Genomic DNA, 12,289 nt, shown 5'->3' with positions numbered 1-12,289 from the left:
AGCACCTAAAAAGTACTTAACTCACTTGAGTCAGTTGAAAATCACAAGCTTTGCCCTTCTCCCTTTCCTCCTTTTTTCTGCTTGGTACATGGATGTGATATCTGGAGCTCTAGCTGCCTTTTTTGACCTTGAGGCAACACTGAGGATGGAAGCCCTATGCTAAGGACAATGCTGTGGAAAGAAAGCAGAAGCTTGCTTTCATAGTGTATATCTACTTTTATCCTTAGTCTGTCTACCTCTGGTCTTCTTCTGTGTGTGAGAAAAATAAACTCTTAATTCATTTAACCCACTCTTAATCTTTTAGGGATTTGTTCTTAGATTCTGAATACAATTCCTAACCAATACAGAACCATCTTTTGCTATTTAGGACTGTTATATGCTTGTAGGCACATTAATCACTGTCATAATTAATGTGAAAAACTGCAGTGCTGTTATGAAGGGGAATTTAAGCTAATAATATCAATAATACATGTTTGCAGTATGTTCTGAAGATAGCTGTAGTCTGTCATTACCCTAATTGGAGATGGCATTTCCAGTTACAGCAGGGATCTTGGCAGCTACAGGATCATTGCTCTCTGATTTTCTAGTTGTTAGAGAGTCCAAATGAACTTGGGCGAATTGGTAATGACACACTGCATTTGAGAGGCTTTTGTGCATACAATGATTTGTTTAGATAAAAATGGTGTTTGTCAAGGCGAGAAGCAGGCCCCAGGGGGTGGGCACTTTGAGTAGAGATATACAACAAACTGAGTGGGAGTCACGGTGTGATGGGAGAGATCATTGTACGTGTCCTACCCGTGGCCAGGTTTCTTCCTCCCAGAAAGCTCAAATTGCAACAGTGGGTGGAGAAGGATGAGTGGACTTTGCTTCTACTTCTCGTCAAATGCATCTCATGGTCACTCTTGCCTCCAGGGTAGCAAAACCTGATTCTTGAGTAAAGTTACTCAGATGTTACTTTTTCTATGTATGAGGCACAGATACCAATCAGAACACAAACTGATATATGATATATGGGTGCTTGTAACATTTCACAGCAGGAGGGGAGGTCAGAAAAAGAAAGTCTAAACGGCTGTCTAGGGGGTGACAAGGAATATAAGATTGAGAAACACCAATGTATCTAGTGTGCTAGACCAGATCAGTGGTTCCAGTTCTTCACTTCATGATGCCATGTCTTTTTTTTGTGTGTTAAATGCCTAATTTAATTTATTTATTTTTGGCTGCACTGGGCCTTCGCTGCTGTGCTGGTTTTCTCTAGTTGTGGTGAGCAAGGGCTACTTCTCTAGTTGCGTTGCATGGGCTTCTCATTGCACTGGTCTCTCTTGTTGTGGGATAGAGGCTTTAGGGCCCACGGCTTCAGCAGTTGTGGCACATGGGCTCCACAGTTGCAGTTCGAGGGCAATAGACCACAGTCTCAGTAATAGTGCACAGGCTCAGCTCCCCCATGGCATTGTGGAACCCTCCCAGAGCAGGGATTGAACCCATGTCCCCTACACTGGCAGGCGTACTCTCAGCCACTAGACCACCAGGGATGTCCCCCATTTTTTTTTCAGGGTTAAGAGCTTAATTTAATCTCTGAGATTCCTTCAAGGAACATTGAGGATCAGAAAGGCATTTATAAAACGTTATCTGCACACCTAATTTTTTCCCCACTTGATGTTTTCTTCTGGAATGGTCATACCCATTCCTGACATGCCTTGCATAGAGGCTCTTGCTGCATTTCTTGACTTTGGGTTTTTAGCTGCATCATTTGCCTTGGCCAGTGGGATTTTAGAGCTGGAGATGTGAGCAGAGGTTTGTATAGTTAGATTATCCTCTTGCATCCTGGTGACCTTGAAACAACTGTCCCTCTGGTTTAGGCCCCTTAACAAACCTGAATGGAACCTGTAACCTGGAGGCATCCAGCCAGTTGCAGCCTAGATGAACCAACCCACACCCAGTCTAAAGACCCATGAACACAGGAATAAATGCTTATTTTTATAAGCCACTGAGATTTTTAGGGAGGGTGGTGGTGGTATTCATTCTATAGCATTATTGTGGTGATAATTGCTTGATTCATCTAGGGGTCCCCCAGAGTAGTCCTGATCCCTCGACAGTCAATTTGGGGCCCATCACAACAGAATTAATCAAGTTCTAGTTTATTCATTTTAATTTTATCATTACTTTTTTGATATGGATCAATTTTTTTAAGTCTTTAAAGAATTTGTTACAATATTGCTTCTGTTTAATGTTTTGGTTTTTGGCCCCAAGGTGTGTGAGATCTTAGCTCCCCAAGCGGGGATTGAACAGGGATTGAACGCAACCCCCTACATTGGAAGATGAAGTCTTAACCACTGGACCACCAGGGAAGTCCCCAGTGAAGTGAAGTGAAGTGAAAGTCACTCAGTTGTAGTCCGACTCTTTGTGACCCCATGGACTGCATAGTGCATGGAATTCTCCAGGCCAGAATACTGGAGTGCGTAGCCTTTCCCTTCTTCAGGGGATCTTCCCAACCCAGGGATTGAACCCAGGTCTCCCGAATTGCAGGCGGATTCTTTACCAGCTGAACCACAAGGGAAGCCCTGAGCCACAAGGGAAGTCCGCAGGCTCTACCGTCAATTAGACAGAATCGTCACTTCTGGTGTAGAATCTGCCTTGCAGTCTTTTCGCCTCTATTTCTAGGTCCGGTCTGGATTCCACTGGTGGCTGCCACTAATTGGATTGCAGTGAACTCTAATTTCATGAGGGTGTTGTGGATGCTTTGTGGCTTTTGCTGGCTTCCTATTTATCTTTGGATGCTTTAACTCCTGCTTTGTCCCAGCATTCCTTTGAAGACATGATTTAGTTATGTTTTCATTCCATTCTCTCTGAAATTGAAAGACCTTCTGGCTGGTGTGGGAAACCAAGGACTTTGGGTTAATGAGGTTATCCAGTAATGTTTGTAAGTCAGATATGAGCTTTTACTTTAATTAATTAAGCATCGTTCAGTCTGAGCTCTTTTTTTCCCTTGCTGTGAGCAGGATGTGAAGTGAAAATCAGTTATTTGCCAGGATTCTTTTTCCTCTATGTCTTCAAATGTATGTAAATATCCTAAGACTTGGCTCAGTGTAGACAAAACAGTTTTGCTTCAGATGTTTTTGTATGTCACATAGACACAACCTCATTATAACATCTTTGAAGAGTCAATTTCAAGAAACACTTCAAAGGAATTGCTGATGCATTGGCTTCTAAGTGGAGTTACTATTTATCACAAAATTTTATGGCCTTAAAATATTTTGTGTGCAGGAGAGAAAAATATCATTGAGATAGATTATATTTAAAAATGCAATCAGTGAGTAGTCAAATGAACAAATGTATTTAAACTCTAGCCAGTAAAACACAAGAGCATGATATATTGATTTTGCATTTCCTTCTGAGCACGATTATGACATAAAAGAAAATTCTCAATTAAATTAGAAATCACAATAACTACAATTTATGACTGAGTTCATGTCATGAAAATGAAAGCATGGAGTCACAGAAGAAGGATGGTATTTGCATACCACTGATAATTTTTAAAGTATAAGATCGCAAATAAGCTTCACTTTATCTTCTTGCAGGTTCTTTATTAAGAAGCCAAATTTTTCTCATTGCCTAAATGCTTCTCTTGCAGTGAGGTGTTAGAGAATCTTATTTGTTTGTGAAGTTGTTACATTGGAGCTTTCTACCCTGAAGGCCAGCGTTTCCATCTCCCAGCCTATATTGGCACTCCTGTCCAGTATTTTACTATTAAAGGGGACTTCCCTGGTGGTCCAGTGGTTAAAACTCCATGCTCCCAATGAAGCGGGCATGGGTTTGATCCCTGGTTGGGGAACTAAGATCTCACATGGCAAAAAAAGATATGGCCCATCGACCTGCAGCATTGGACTCACTTGGAAGTTTGATAGAAATGCAGAATTTCAGGCCCTGCCCTGGACATACTGGAGAAGGGGATGACAGAGGATGAGATGGTTGGATAGCCTCACTGACTTGATGGACGTGAGACTGAGCGAACTCCGGGCGTTGGTGATGGACAGGGAGGCCTGGTGTCCTGCAGCTCATGGGGTTGCAAAGAGTCAGGCAGGACTGAGCAACTGAACTGAACTGAACTGGAAGGATTCTTATGCATAGGCAGTGAGAAGTGCTACAATCTACCTTTCCTTTGGTTGTCAGAACTAAGAAGTTTGCTTGTGGTTTGGTTCCTTCTATGCTCCCGGGCCTACCCATCCTTACATAAGGCTGTCTTTGAATGTTGAGTGCACTGAGATAAAAGCTCGGCCACATGCTTTGATTTGCATAACCCTTATACAGAGAGAGAGAACTTGGACTTGGCTCTAGTTCCCTGCAGGAGGTCTGCTAGGTGGGAGAGAGAATGACCCTCTGACTACAGATTACTTTGTGTAGGGGAAAACTTGGTGTGTGTGAACCTGGCTTGGGGTGGGGGGGAGTTCTATATTGCAGCTGCCACATGGGACCGTCCTGACTACTGTGGGGCCCAACTTCCCCTGCAGGGCTGGCTGTCCTGAGGAGGACCTGGCAGGGAGACCCCCAGGGTCTCTAGGGGCTGAGGCTTTCCTTTAAGAGCTGAACTTAAGACACAGAGCTGAATTTCAACTCAACTTGAGTCTTTTGGCCCTCACCATGAAACAAGACTCACAAAAAAGTGTCTCATGTACTGATCACCTACTATGTTCCCGGGGTTTCCCTGGTGACTCAGGGGTAAAGAATCCGCCTGCAATGCAGGAGACGTGGGTTCAGTCCTTGGCTCAGGAGGATCCCCTGGAGGAGGGCATGGCAACCCTCTCTAGTGTTCTTGGTTGGGAAATCCCATGAACAGAGGAGTTTGGTGGCTACAGTCCATAGGGTTACAAAGAGTCGGACATGACTTAGCAACAACAGCTATGTTCCAGACACCAGTCAAGCTGCCTGTGTATATTATCCCTTTCAGTTTGAATCCTTCTGAGAGGTTGCTCTCCCTATTGCCATTTTATAGATGAGGAAACTAAGGCTCAGAGAGGTTATGTGGTTGTTCAAGAGCCATTGGTTCATAAGTGATAGAGTAGGATTTGAGCTTCGCATGGGGCTGATGTCAAACCCAGGCTCTTCTTACGCCATAAAGAAACAAGTACCTGCTGTTGTCAGAGCAACGAAGTAAGGGTTAGAGCTTTAGGGTTTGAGGATAAGGTCGTCCCCCACACAAGGATGACAGTCAAGAGGGATGTGAAATGCATTAATGGTAAACACGGTGCCCAGTGCGTTCCTTCTCCAGTCCTTGGAACTGGACTTCTTTTGCCTATGTGTCTGTGTATGAAGGTCCAAGAGGGCTTACACTCTAGGCCCGCAGACCCCGCCAGCTGCTGGAGAAGGAGCCAGGTGCTGCTTTGGCTTCTTGTCTCACGACGTGGAATGAGATGTAGGATGTGGGAAGAGGCCCATCACTCATGTGCACAGAGGAGAAAGAGGAAGGGGCGACTGGCTCCTGCCTTTATCACGGAACCCTGCTGACTGGTGAAACGTGCCCACAGACTGCCTCCGGATGTCACCATCCAGTCAGCAAGTCCTCTTCTCATGGGGCTGGCAGAATATTGGGGGCAAGAGTCAAGTGTCCTGCTCCCTTGAAAGTTCAGGTGGGGGACTTCTCTGGTGGTCTAGAGGCTAAGACTCTGAGCTCCCAATGCAGGGGGCACAGGTTCGATCCCTGGTCAGGGAACTATATCCCACATGCCATAACTAAGACCCAGTGCAGATAAATAAATAAAAAATAAAAAACTTCAAGTGGGACTTCCTTTATTGTCCAGTGCTTAAGACTCTGTGCTTCTACTGTAGAGGGTGTGGGTTCAATTCCTGGTTAGGAAACCAAGATCCGTATGCCATGAGGCACAGCTAAACACTAAATCATATGCTCTACCCTGAGAAATGTTGGTTCCAGTTGGAAAGCACCCAGTGGGGTCTTGGAACCTGCTGGTGCCAGCTTGCAAGAACCAATGTATTTTGTCTTTTCCCAACTCTGCATCTGTGGATGTCGTGATGGTAGTGTTTACACCACAGAAACTGGCAAATGCTACACACCAGGGCATCCTCTCCCTGCAGAGCCAGTTGTTAAACACTTGCCAGCACACCTCTGAGAGCAGGTGCGTGCAAACACAAAAGATCCAGAGTAATTCATCCTGAAGTTATACCTAGTATTCAAGTGAAGTCCTCTCCCATATGTAGCAAGAGAAATTTCTCAAACAGATTTCTAAGCTCTGGCAACCAATCGTCTGGTTTTTTTTTTTTTTTCAAAAATAACTCCAGTGAATTCAGAATTTGTAATGATGGACATTGATGTGGATGATCCATCAGGCATTGAAAGGAATTGGAATAGTGGTTATCCCATTAGAGCCAGCCTGTCACACTGCAGCCCAGCTCAGAATCCCCTAGGGGGCTTGTTAAATCTCAGATGTCCAGTCTTCACCTTCAGAGTTTCAGATGCCATAGCTCTGGGCTGGCACCTGAGAGTTTGCATTTCTAGCATGTTCTCAGGGGATGCTGCTGCTGCTGCTGGTCTGGGGACCACTTTTTAGGCTTCGACAACCACTGAGTCAGTCAGGGACTGATTCCAAAGCATCTCAGTGAGAATGTGAGTGAGGCCAGGGTTAGAAGAGGGGAGGGATCGGACAGCAAAAGGAAGGAGTGAAGGAAGCATCCCATTTTAAATTTATTTTTATTGGAGTATCGTTGCTTTATAATGATGTGTTGGTGTCTACTGTACAACAAAGGGCATCAGCTATATGTATACATATGTCCCCTCTTTTTTAAATTTCCTTCCCACTAAAGAGCGCTGAGTAGAGTTCCCTGTGCTTTACAGGTTCTCGTTAGTTATCTGTATTATACACAGTAGTGTACACATGCCAACCCCAGTCTCCCAGTTCATCTCCTCCCTCCCTTTCCCCCTTTGGTGTCCACACGTTTGTTCTCTACATCTGTGTCTCTCTTTCTGCTTTTCAAATAGGTTCATCTGTACCATTTCTCTAGATTCCACATATGTGCATTAATATACTGTCTCTTTCTCTTTCTGACTTACTTCTCTCTGTATAACAGTCTCTAGGTGGAAGCACCCCATTTATTAAGTACCTACCAAGTGCTGGACATTAAGTGTAAAGTGTCTTAGATATATTGTTTCCTTTAGCGTCCTCTCTCGTGAGTAAATGCGTTCAGAGTGGATGTCATGGAAACAAACACAAAGATCTGGGGGAATGACCATTTGCTCCACTGCGGAAAACTGAAGATGCCAGAGATAACGAAGGAGTTGCCTTCTTCTCTTGATTCCTGAGCTTGGGTAATAATGTTATAATCTGTGTGAGATGGGTAAAGCACAGAGCAGAAGTGGAAGAAATGTGCTTTGTTTTGAATGTCAGCCAAAGGGAGGATGGTTGTTCCAGCTTCCCAGAGTCTGCCTCGTCCCAAGGCGGCCGTACCGGGGCGGAGCAGGTGTGAAGGAAAGGGTGGGAGAGAGGCACACCTGGCACCTTGAAGCGCATCCTTTTAAATCACCACCGTGCTTGAGCCTTATGCTATTCCTTTTAATTTCTCAGCACTATAATTGTAAGTGAAAAGCAATATTGCAACACATCCAATTATAACCAGATTCTTGTCCCCTAGGACTCATCGAAGAGAAGAAAAAAAATGAATTTGTGGCTGTGAGAAGTCATTAATCTCTGCATGTACGGCTCTACACATGGTTATAGAGCAGCTGCAGGACTGCGACTCTCTCCCTCGCTCTCCTTTCTCCAGTGATGCACTTTATCAAGTCCCAGCTGAGCGTTTTATTATAAATTAGGCCCTGAAACATGGGCTTCATAAGCACCTTGGTTAGGAGCCACGAAATAAAATTTCTTGTTTGGTCTCCTACCCTGGGATCATCCTTCTTTTCTAGTGGGATGTCTCATTTGCGTGCAACTTTTCTTTGGTAGTCGAAAGTGGTGTTTATTTGGGGGGAAGCAGAAAGGAGGCAAAATGTCCTTGGAAAATGGGGAAATGAGGCATTTTGTGATTTTACTGCATGAAAGATTGCTCTTCTGGATTTATTAGGAGTCATCTACAAGTTACACTTCTCTTCCTTATCTATATTCCTTAAATATCATTTCTTCTATGTTCTTTCTGCTACTTAATGTAAGTTCATACTTATACACGAATGCTTAATGTATTATCACTTAATACTTCGTGTATTAATACTCAGTACATTAAAATGTAATGTGTTAGTTATCTTTCACTGCATGCCAATATTAGTATGAATGTAAGAGCTTAAAACAACTCACACATATTATCTTACCATTTCTTTGGCTGGGGAATCTGGACACAGCTTGACTGGGTCTTCTGTAAGGCTGTGATCAAGGTGTTAATTGGGGCTGTGGTTTCATCTGCAGCTGGGGAAGAATCTATTTCCAAGCAGGTGTTGGAAGAATTTAGTGCCTTGCTGTAGGGCTGATGGTTTCAGTCTCTTATCTTCAGTCCCTTCAGAGGCAGCCAGTATTCTCTTCAACTCAGAGTTTCCCAACACAGCCACTTGTTTCCTCTGTGCCAACAAAGGAGAGAGAGATGCCAGCAAGACACGTGCTGAAAGCTTATGTAATGTAATCACACAGAGCATGTTGTCTTTGCCGTATCCTTTTTTTGAAGTTGGAGTTTTATAGTTGCTTTACGATGTTATGTTGATTTCTACTGTACAGTGAAGTGCGTCAACTATCTGCCATACATGGCAATCCCAGTCTCCCAGTTCATCTCACTCCCCCTTCCTCTCTGTGTCCATGTATCCGTTCTCTATGTCTGCATCTTTAATCCTGCCCTTCAAATAGGTTCATCGGTACCATTTTTCTAGAGTCCACATATATGCGTTAACATACAATGTTTGTTTTTCTCTTTCTGACTTACTTCACTCTGTATCACAGACTCCAGATCCATCTACATCTCCACAAATGACCCAATTTCATTCCTTTTTATGGCTGAGTAATATTCCATTGCATATATTAATATGTACCACATCTCCTAGTTGCAGGTCATGTCTACACTTAAGGGGAGGATAACGACAAGGATGTGAAATCCAGGAGGTGGGGATGATGGGGGCTACCCTAAGAATTTGTCTACCATAGCAATAGTCATCAGTAATGATGATGATAAAAAATAGCAAATAATAACGACTATTATTTGGTATCTAAACCATGCATTAATCTTCAAAGTTTATATTTGGGGAAGGAGGGTTTGAACAGGTTCAGCAGATAGAGAAACAGAAGATGCAGTCTGCATGCATGAAGAAAATCATGGACACGGATCATGTAGACACGGTGGCGAGGTCACGTGGAAAGTCGTTGGTGGACCATGGGAGAAGGTTTGTACATGCCAGGTTAATAAGAGGTCTGCCCTATACCTATCGGTTAACAGACAGATTTAAAAGGTTTTATAGAGAATGAATTTATGGCTACTTGGGGGAATGATTGTGGCGGGAAGGATAACTTAGGAGTTTGGGATTGACATGTACACAATGCTGTATTTAAAATAGATAACCAGGGGACTTCCCAGATAGTCCAGTACTTAAGAATCAGCCTTGCGATGCATGGGACACGGGTTCAATCTCTGGTCTGGGAACTAACGTCTCACATGCTGTGGAGCAACTAATCCCATGTGCCACAACTTGAGAGTCTGTGTGGAGCATGAAGGATCCTGCATGGTGCAATGAAGGTCCTGTGTGCTGCAACTAAGACCTGGCGCAGCCAAATAAATAAAAAAATGATAAAAATAAAAACAATATAAAATATAAAATAATAAAACTATTGCTATTATTAGTGGATATGAATATTTTGTGTTATAAAATAAATCTAAACCCAAACTTCAAAAGGCCAAAAAAACAAAGATTTTAAGGCAGAGGTTCTATTTAAAGCAGAGCTTCCATGTTTGTCCAAGTGTCCTTCTTAGCCTATACTTCTAAATAATATGCTTGTGATTACTACTCCACTTTTTCATTTATCAGTTTGAAGCAAAAATCACTGCTTTTCTACTATTATAGAGGAAAATTTGGGTCTTTCATAATTTTTTGTCATCATCCTCCCAAAAATGTTATTAAAAAAATTAAGTCAAAAATTAAATCAATAGGTTTTATAAAAGGGCTGTTATGTAAAACTGTTCACAGATGAATTAACTTTGTGTGGGTGTATTCCTACTCCCAAATAGGAAAAGGAGTACGTCAAGGCTGTATACTGTCACCCTGCTTATTTAACTTATATGAAGAGTACATCATGAGAAATGCTGGGCTGGAAGAAGCACAAGCTGGAATTAAGATTGCTGGGAGAAATATCAATAACCTCAGATATGCAGATGACACCACCCTTATGGCAAAAAATGAAGAGGAACTAAAAAGCCTCTTGATGAAAGTGAAAGAGGAGAGTGAAAAAGTTAGCTTAAAGCTTAACATTCAGAAAATGAAGATCATGGCATCTGGTCCCATCACTTCATGGGAAATAGATGGGGAAACAGTGGAAACAGTGTCAGACTTTATATTTTGGGGGGCTCCATAATCACTGCAGATGGTGACTGCAGCCATGAAATTAAAAGATGCTTACTCCTTGGAAGGAAAGTTATGACCAACCTAGATAGCATATTTGCCGGGGTCCAGCCCCGGTGGATCCAGGGTGATTTGAAGGTGGGGGGACGGAGTCGGCGTCTTTGGAAAAATACATATTTAATCACAGATATAGAGAGATTAGAAATGGATAGTGTAGTAGGAAGATTAGTGGAGAAAAGGAGGCTGAATAACTTGGATTACGTGGAATAGCATCTATGCTCCAGATGGGAATTCAGCCAGAAAAACGGGAGCAAGAAAGAAGCGACATGGGGGAATCAGTCTTTCCGGAAACTGATCCGATTTCTTTATTTTTGGGTTTGCTTATATACTTTTTGTTACACATAGGGATGAATACAGAGTCGTGCGGGGGTCAGCAGTCCTGACCTTTATCAAAATCAGGTGCTTCACATAAATGTATAAAAAAAAGGTCTTAGGAATATTACATCATCTTCTGGCCATGAGTGAGACCTGCTGACATTTTATGATCCTTTCTTTCTGATAACCAAAAAACTTATTTCTTCCAAGGGTGTTTTTTCTTAAACCAGGCACCACCCTCCAAATAAAGTTACATTCCTATAGGGTGAGGGGGTAGTGAGTTACAATCAAGAAAGGAATTTATTCTACCCAAGGTTAACATGATTAGTCTTAAAGGTTAATACTTATTTCTCCTATATGTTTAAAGGTTAATACTTATTTCTTCCTATATGCTAGTTATATTCATTATAAGGGTAAGGAACATGGAGATTTAGCAGCAAACATCAACCCAACAAATGAAAATCCTTTCACCAATGCTCCCCTTAAGATCTATTTAGTCTTAAGATATGATAAAGTTACATTTTTACATAGCAAGGACACAGCGATTTATAACAAAGTACAGTGATCTATTACAAAAGAGAAAATCCATTAACTCAAAAAGTCTAGTATTGCTAACATCAAACTACTATATTTCCTTTGCTATATTCCAAATACATTGATTAACATATTCCCAAGTGCCTAAGGATATGGAGGCCTGGCGGCAATCATTGACTCAACAAGAAGAAAAAGTCCTAAGCTAATTAAGACTCTCAAAATACTCCAAAACTCTCTGAGCTGCCTACGGTTGAGAGGTAGTAAACAATCATGTGCCTAGCGGCAGCAGTATAGATAATCCTGTCACACAAGCCAGTCTGTCAGCAGAGAGTCCCAAGACATCCTCGTCCCACCCAGAGCAGGGGACCAGCAACAATCATTGACACAACAAATGAAAAACCCTTCACCAATATAGTTCCCAACCAATCCATCACACTAATAATTTCTAACTTCCCAAAAGATTTTGCCTTTAGTAAGTCTAAAACATCTCGTGCCTCTCAGGTTGGGAGGCTGTAAACAATCACATGTGGCCGGACAAACCTATACAGGTGGGCTAGATAGCCTTCAGAGGAGTCCGTAAGCTGAAACACTCTTGTCATGCCCAAGAACCTTTATTGCCTTGGAGCTGCACGTTTACTCCTTCTCAGAGAGAAACGGTTATGGGGGAGAGTCCCCCGTAAAGTCAGAGGTGTAGGTGAGAGCATAAAACAGACTCTGGTTTTGGGTTAGATGCTCGGGAACAGGGGGTTTCCTGAGGCTTGATCACGCCTTTGCGTATGCCAAGCCTCCTTCCTCATGACCTTTGCCATGGGCGGAATTCCTCACGCTGGCCCCCGGCACATATTCAAAAGC

The 12,289-nt window shown here is 42.7% G+C and overlaps 1 long non-coding RNA gene across 1 annotated transcript in view; it reads left to right on the top strand.

Annotated features, from left to right (window-relative positions):
* LOC138429066 (uncharacterized) overlaps positions 1-8,245 on the top strand; it is a 38,884-nt gene extending 30,639 nt beyond the window's left edge. Inside the window, exon 4 of the long non-coding RNA XR_011252661.1 lies at positions 7,636-8,245. This is a non-coding gene — a long non-coding RNA (uncharacterized lncRNA). The remainder of the gene's footprint in view (positions 1-7,635) is intronic.
* Positions 8,246-12,289: the final 4,044 nt, after the last annotated feature.

This window comes from Ovis canadensis, chromosome 24 (genome assembly GCF_042477335.2).
Source record: "Ovis canadensis isolate MfBH-ARS-UI-01 breed Bighorn chromosome 24, ARS-UI_OviCan_v2, whole genome shotgun sequence".
NCBI classification, from domain to species: Eukaryota; Metazoa; Chordata; class Mammalia; order Artiodactyla; family Bovidae; genus Ovis; species Ovis canadensis.
This window is presented reverse-complemented; position numbering and strand designations above follow the sequence as displayed.